The sequence below is a fragment of the Meleagris gallopavo genome, chromosome 9 (genome assembly GCF_000146605.3).
Source record: "Meleagris gallopavo isolate NT-WF06-2002-E0010 breed Aviagen turkey brand Nicholas breeding stock chromosome 9, Turkey_5.1, whole genome shotgun sequence".
NCBI lineage: Eukaryota > Metazoa > Chordata > Aves > Galliformes > Phasianidae > Meleagris > Meleagris gallopavo.
The window spans coordinates 11,632,592-11,640,371 of record NC_015019.2 but is presented as its reverse complement, the minus strand read 5'-3'; the positions used below and the strand labels follow the sequence as shown (position 1 = coordinate 11,640,371).

Genomic DNA, 7,780 nt, shown 5'->3' with positions numbered 1-7,780 from the left:
AAAAAAAAAAAAAAAAAAAAATCAAGCTGGAGCACCTCTCCTAGGAAGAAAAACTGAGGGAGCTGGGGGTGTTAAGGTGAAGACTCTGGGGAGACCTCATTGCAGCCTACCAGTACTTGAGGAGAGCCTATAAACAGTAGGGAGGCCAACTTTTTAAATGGTCTGATAGAAATAGAACAAGAGGAATGACTCTAAGCTAAAAGCAGGGAGATTTAGGTTAGATGTTAGGCAGAAATTCTTTACTCAGAGTGGCAGTGCCCAGAGAGCTGTGGGTGCCCACCCCTGCCAGTGCACAAAGCCAGGTGGGATGGGGCTCTGGGCAGCCTGAGCTGGTGAGGGGCAGCCAGCCCAAGGCAGGGGGTTGGACCTAGATAATTTTTAAGGTCCCTTCCAACCCAAGCCATTCTGTCTGTGATTCTGTTATTTCCATAAACATTATCCCGCCTATTATCCTCACTAGAGCTGATCCCATAAGACCTTACAACCCCAGTCCCAAAAACCTCAGCTTCTCAATGTGAGCTTGCCCTGCTGACCCAATACTGATGCTAAACCAAACAAGCAGCTTTGAAGCAGGTACCATGAGAGCATCCCGTCTGGACCATTGCACTATCTCACCCACATGGCTTTTCCCAGCAAAGGGGGGCTGTCAGCTCACATTCCTCATGCACCAGGACCTCGCTCAAGCCAGTTGCATTCTGCTGCGAGATGGCAGCAGCAGCCACGTCTGAGCACAGGGAAGCGACATCCGATTCAATTAGCATCATTACCAATGAGCTTTTTCATCTCAGCAGGGTCCCCGCCGCTGGGGTGGAGCTGTACACGCATCAGCAGCCACGCAGAGCAGAGCTGCTCAGGGCACCCAGCAGGGAAAGCACAGCAAGAAGCAGCTGTCCCCCCTCTGCCCTCCTGCCCTGATCTCATCAAGGACACCCTAATCCCATTTTTAGAGTTAAAACACAACAGCCGAGCAGGAGTAGCTAAAGGTTCTCTTTTTCACCACTTGTGGAACAAAGCCTGAACTTTTTTTTTTTTTTTTTGCAAGGAGCTGGAGATTGTGGACCAAGCATTAGGCATCTTTTTATTTCATGTTTTTCTATATCCTGTGAGTCCACAGCTCTGCACCTTCCCAGCAGCAAGCCAGAGGCAAGCTGTGCATCACGCTGCGACTACAGCACCTCGAGAAAGCAACGTTTCTGCAAGGACACGCACCCTCTGGAGACGCAGGACCAGCCTGCAGCGAGCCGAGCTGCACCAGCTCCTGTTTTCTCCGTCATTACGTTCAAATCCTGCTCGGCTGGCACAAAAGCTGCCGAAACTCCCACGCTCTGCTCGACGTGCCGACACACGCAGGGCAGGGCCGGCCCCGCTCAGCCGTGCTGCCAGCACAGTTTGCAAAATGTGCTGAGTCTTCTGGGTGTTATCCCAGTGCCATGCCTTCTCAGCTGGTACCAAAGCAAAACCACCTCGGCTTAGGGACCACGTGCTAGATCTGTGCTAAGTGCCAACACCTTCCTTCCTGGAGTAAAACGCCTCACTCTCCCATTTGTGCACCGAATCACTCCCTTGGCATAGGAATTCCTTGAGGAACTGATCTTTCCCGTCCATCCCACTTGGGAAGCATCAGCAGAGCGCTCCTTGGGCTGCAATTGTGCCCGAGTGTGCAGCACCTGGCCTGCAGAGTGCCTGGGGACACTGGGATAAAGGTAAATATTTTCAAGGATTCCTGTCCCGGTGATTGCACCTTCCCACAACACCCGTGACTCATCATCCACGTCAGCAGAGTGGAAAAAGTGACCTCTTCTTCCCCTGGAGGAGAGAAAAAGTGCTTAAGGAAAAGCGTTTAAGAACAAGGCTTGGCCAGCAGGAAGCCTGCACAAAACTCAAAGCTTCCATTGGCTTTGGGAGCTCCTGAGCTTTCCCTGTCTTTCCCCGAAGGCACACTCCCTCTCTGCACAGCAGCACTGTGCAGATGGCATGGGGGTCATGGCAGGAACCAGCAAACAGCCACTACATCACAACAACCTGCAGCAAGAAAATCCAGAAATGCCACACAGTGTGACAGACGTAATCCCCCAGCAGGACAACAATGGGGAAGGGTGCAAAGAGCCCATCCCAGCACAGGGACCTGAAGCACAGGCTGAGGGCGTGGATGCAATGGGCAGCAACGTGCCCGCCCTGAGCGGGTGATGAAAATAGGCACAGGGAGCCAGGAACCAGGCAGGTAAGGCAGTACATACCCAATTAAAGGCAATCCTTGCGTCAAAGGCACACGGCTGTGTTTGACTAGGTTTTATCAAAAGGAGGCTGCTCTGAACTTCCCTGCTCACCCCACAGGGAGGAGCGGGACAGGCTCCTGGTTTCCCTGATCTCAAAGCAGTCGGATAAGGGGCAAAGACAGGATACATGAGTGAAGCAGCTGGCTTGGGAGCTGGGTTACATACTGATGTTCTGGTCCATCTCTATGGATGCACAGCCTCAGCATCAAACTGGTCTGGGACCAATCCAGACCAGAGCATGGCTAAAAGTAACCACATGAAGATGAACCCCACTGTATTACCAACAGCAGAAAGAAACACCAGATTAACAACAGGCTCTTTGCAGAACTTGTCCCACATCACTCCTCCTCTGGAAATCCTCCTGCACGTCCCAGGCAGCACCCCAGCCCACCCACAGCGTGCACCCTGCCCCACCTCCTTCACAAGTGCCAGGGAGCATCTCGTGCTCAGACATGCTGCATAAACTCAAATTAGTGATCTCAGTACTCATCCTGGAAATATGTCTACTCTCACAGTAGAGGGAATATAAAGACATGGGGAAATGCAGCAGAGGGGGGTTTCTCCAACACCCCTGTTCATGCAGACCAGGTCTCCAAACCCAGCAGATCAACCAGATCCTTCCACTCCCAGCAAACTCCCATCTGCACTCAAGACTGCGTTAGGACTGAGATGAGGGCAGTTTTGCTTCTCCAAGGAGAACAGAGCGGCTGGGTTGGTGCGCCCTGCTCATGGCACCATGCACATCCACACAGCCCTAAATCTGCAGCCCACAAACTCTCTCTTCTCAGCTCCATCTTCTTAAGCATGTTTATGCTGTAGCTGTAAATAAAAGCAGAGCTTTCCAAGAATCAAAGCAAGGTGCCTGGAAAGATTGTAGACTAATTATCACCGTGAAACCTCAAGCCTAAAACCATAAGGACAGACTCCTAATATTTATTACAGACAGGCTTACATGGCACTGCCTCAATTCTTCCTGGGTGCAAAACTCACTGATGGCAGTCGGAGGAGTACAAACTTGCTAGTCTGCATCACATAGGGCTCCCACACAACCCAGCACTTCCTCTGTGCTCTCGACAAAGGTAAATGCTGCTCCAGAGAAAGGGGCAAGAACTTCATTATCGAGAGATCGCAGAATAATTTGTGCCTCAGAGAAAATTGCCTCTAGCTCTGTCAGACATGGCTCTACTTTGCCATGAAACTCATATCCATCTTATACAAACATTTCTATCCAGTTCTTAACTTATTATCGTCAGAGAAGTGTATTACAACCTTGGCTTTGGCTTCTGACAGCAAGAAATGACATCACCTCACCCTAGCAACTGACTGACTTTTTTCCTGTTTTTCCTTCCTCTTCCAACCCACTCCTAAGGAGAGCAGCATGGCCTCGTTACTACCCAATAGTGAGAGCCCTACAGCTCCATGGCTGTACTGGTGGGCAGGAAGACCTGCACTGTTTCTTCACTGCCTGCAATCACAGCTGCCCAAAGCCATACCCACTACAGCATGCATCCAAGGAAAGCCCAGCACTTCCTGAGCTCCAGAGCTCCTCAGCAAAAACTTGTCTTCAAGGTCTTTGCCATCCCATAGCCATCTCTTATTGCAAAAGAATAGCTCATTCATGGGAAGCGCAGTCTAACGTGACCCTGATCCATTTGTTGCAGAAGGACCCTGCACAGATTTCACTCAGGTGTTCCTTTTATCATTCCTACTGCTGCCAACCCAACCAGTGGCACACCCCTGTTTTCATGCTGCAAAGTAAATTCAGGCTGAGCTGCGGCTATGAGAAAGCACTTGCTCTATGCCCACCAGACACTGCCCTTAGTGCCAGGAGACGACCCTGGGCAGCAGAAGCCCCAGCAGTGGTGCCTGGATGCAGAGCATCTTCCTTGGCACCCCCAGTACCGCACAGCTGGGATCCCAGCACAGTTCACACTGGGCGTTTGCACTTAAGGCACTGCTTGCACAAAAAGCCACCAGCCCTGCTTGCTAACTGGATGAGCTCATTCCCTGGTCCAGCTGAAAGCTGTAGAGCACAACAATAACAGGAAGAAATTGTTTGTGCAGGACTCACACCGTGCCACGTAAACTCCCTGGCTGCTGGGGGACAGAACCTCGCTGGGAGCACAGCCGCATCGCAGGGATGTGGCACTCAGGGCCCAGCAGCATCTCATGTTGTGTCACACACAATGGGCGTTTTTAATGAGCATGACTGAAACGAGGCAGCTTTAAACTCATTAATGGCTCTCCTTGGCCCCAGTGCAGCATCTTGAGACATAAGCCATATTCCCCAGCTTGCACCCAGCACCAGCACAGCTCCGCTCCACTGCCTAACGGTTGGACAAGATGATCTTAATGACTTTAATGATCCAGTCATTCCACTCATCACTGCACGAAGCACTTTGGAGAAGCCTGACCAAGCACCATACTCGTGGCACAAGTGGGAGAAAACCTAGCGATGGGGAGGGGAGGGCCTGAGGAGGTGACAGAGTGAACATCCCCACTACAGAGCTCCCCAGCCTTCCTGCTGCCACGACACGAGTGGTACCCAAACATCAGACATCAGCTGCAGCGCACAAGGTGAGGAAAAAGGGTTTTGCAACCTGGGTGCTGTGGGTATCACTGCCAACATCTAAGCCACAGGGATTCATTCAGGGGAAAAGAACAAAACCAGGGAACGCAGAGATTTCTGCACTGCTTGGATGGGGAACAGAGGCACAGAGGGGTTTAGGTGCCTGTCCTCAGTACTGCAGGGCAGGCAGACACAGGCCTGCCATCCCAAACGCTGTGTTTTGGCATCCCAGCAGCAGGGCCAGACACACCCCCACATGGCAACACCCCAGAGCAGCACTGTGCAGCACCGCACCCAAACTCTGCCTTCGCTCTGAGTTCCTTCACCCTGAGGATTCCCATCAACAATCCGAGCAGTGACACAGGGGTCACGGCTCAAAGCACTGCCGGCAGCAAACCCTGAGCGCCCCACAACATCCTTTTAAAGCTCATTTTAGGATGTGAGCAAAGCCGAGCCCTTCGCTTGCCCCAAACAATAGCTTTGCAGTAATGCTGCAACCAGAATTTCCTGTGCCGCGGTGCGCGCCAGCTCCGGGCAGCAAACACCATGGGAAGAGCTGCCACAAGAAAGGCACTCTGCAGCACCAGGCGATGTCCTCGCAGCTCCTGGGGATGCTTTTTGCTACAACAGATCCTAGAGCAGCATCACAGCCGGGCCGGAAAGCAGGCAGACCGCAGCAAGGGCTGGCGGTCTGGGAATGGCTGTGGCTAATGAATTACTGCACAGAGCCCTTTGTGACGTGTGGATGTGGCTTTCTCTCACAGGTATTTCGCTACCCTGCACAGTCCTTGTGAAAACATCCCCCCAGAATGAGCTGGGTTTACCTGCAGGGCTTTGCTGTTGGCTCAGCAGGCACAAACCCAGCGTGGGACGTAGTGGAGGATCCAAGTAGATCACAGTCCCAAGCAAAAAAGAAGTTACACAGGTCTGTAGGCTTCCAGGATTTGAGAAGATGCAGAGAGAACTATCAGCCAAACAGTGATTGACCAAACCAGCATCTCCAGCACAGGAGCAGCCAGACCCTGCTCCAGGTTTGGGAGCTTTCCATCCTTCCACCCTCCAGCACTAATAATGCAGGTCTCACCCAGGGCACATTTGCAGCACAGGGAGAGGAGAATGGGCTCCCAGCACTGCCCTGCTATCTGTGCCTCCCCAGCCCCTCCTATAATACTTTTCATCAACCACTGGCATCCTTTCTTTATCTATACATGAGGGGGCAGAAACCATTTCTTCCACACTCGAGGCCCCAAAGTTACTTCTACAGCTGAAACTACCCAAAGCAAACACACAGAACACAGATGTCACCTTCCATGCCAGCAGCACCACCCTCGCATTGGTGCCCTCCCAGTCAACACAGTTGGGCAACTCTTATTTCAATGATGGCTCCCTGAGCTGAGGGCTGTACTAAGAGGAGCAGACAGCAGCACGCAGCCCTCCATAACTCATGCCACAGGTGCACAGGGTCCTGTGGCCACAGCACGTGTCTCTGCCCACACCTCTGATGCAGGGGGCAATTTCATGGTGCTCACTCCACGTGCGGCCAAAATTCCTTACCGTGTCCTCAAAGTGCCCCATCTGCAGCTCAGGTTGGTGTTGTAATGCACAGATACAGCCCTCATAACTCTGTCACTCTATGGAAAATTAATGCTGTCAGCACCAAGCAAATGAGCAAACCTCTGCTCTGCAGACAGCTACAATAGGTTTGGCTGAAGAAGGCCAAATACAACAATCTGAAATGAAAACACTCCGCAAAAGTGGGAGCCAGCAGTGCTGCTGCCTTGTGATATCACACAAGGCCCTGGTGCTGTCCCCTCTGCCTGCACATGACCCCTACTACTGATGGGGGCCTTTCTTCAAGCAGGGCACATCATTACCCCTTACAGCAGCCCACTGGGACGTGCCCTGAGCTGGCAGCAGACCCAAGCCCAGCCCAGAGCCCTCCAGGAGCCTCCCACCAACACACAGCCCTACCACACACTGCTGCTCCCCCTGCCCAGCAGCCGCACCTCCCATCCACCCTCAGCCTCACAGCACAGAAGTGCCCATGAATGGGGCAGCATTGCCCCGAGCCCCACATTTCCCACTACAGGCAGTCCTCTTGCAGCAGAAATTGGGCACCTCCAGGGCTCAGACCAACCCCACTGGGCTCCCCAGCTCAGCTTAGCACTTTTTATGGAGTCATAGAGCTGTTTGAAGTGAAAGGGACCCTTAAAGGCCATCCCTCCAGCTCACAATAAGCAGGGACACCTACAGCTCCATCAAGAGCCCAGAGCCCATCCAGCCTGACCTTGAGCATCTCCATGGATGGAGCACCACCACCTCTCTGGACCAGTGCTTCACCACCCTTATTGTAAAAAAAACTTCCTCCTTACATCCTATTTAAATCTCCTCCTTTCAGTTTGAAATCATTTCCCCTTATCCTATCACAACAGACCCCGCTGAAGGCTCTGTCCCCTCCTTTCTTACAGCCCCATCCCGTACCCCAGCGCTCCGGAGCCGGGGCAGCGAGCAGTTCCGGAGTTGTTGGGGGAGGTACGAGCGTCTGGGCAGCACCGGGAGGGACACAGCGCTGACCCCGGACTTCGAGCAGCTGGGAGAGGTGGGCACAGCGCTGTGCCCCAACACACCTGGGACGGGTAGCGGTGAGTCATAACCCAGTTCCCACGCAGCTCCCGCTGGAGTACACCCAAAGCTGAGCTCCACCAAACACGAGCGCAGGATGCCCGTAGGGTCCCTTCGGGGCACCCCCGTTCAGCGTCCGTCGCTTAGAACCGCCTCGGCTTTCTGACGATGAAAGGAACGGCTCGCGATTCCCACCCGCACAAAGGAACACCGCGTTACGAGCCCCCCCGCTTACCTCAGCGCACGGCCCCGCCGCGGCACGGTGCCGGCCCGCGACCCGCCGGAGCCGGGAATTGAAACGGCTGAAATTAAA

General features: G+C 53.3%; 1 protein-coding gene across 3 annotated transcripts in view; it reads right to left on the bottom strand.

Moving 5' to 3' along the window:
- Positions 1-7,780, bottom strand: part of ARHGEF9 (Cdc42 guanine nucleotide exchange factor 9) — a 121,773-nt gene extending 113,993 nt beyond the window's left edge. For 2 of the 3 annotated variants that reach the window (XM_010715344.3, XM_010715346.3), the window contains exon 1: positions 7,473-7,570. The gene's annotated coding sequence lies outside the window, so the exon portion shown is untranslated. Of the gene's footprint in view, positions 1-7,472; positions 7,571-7,702 lie in introns of those variants that run through there. The other variant, XM_019618249.1, reaches the window with a different exon arrangement.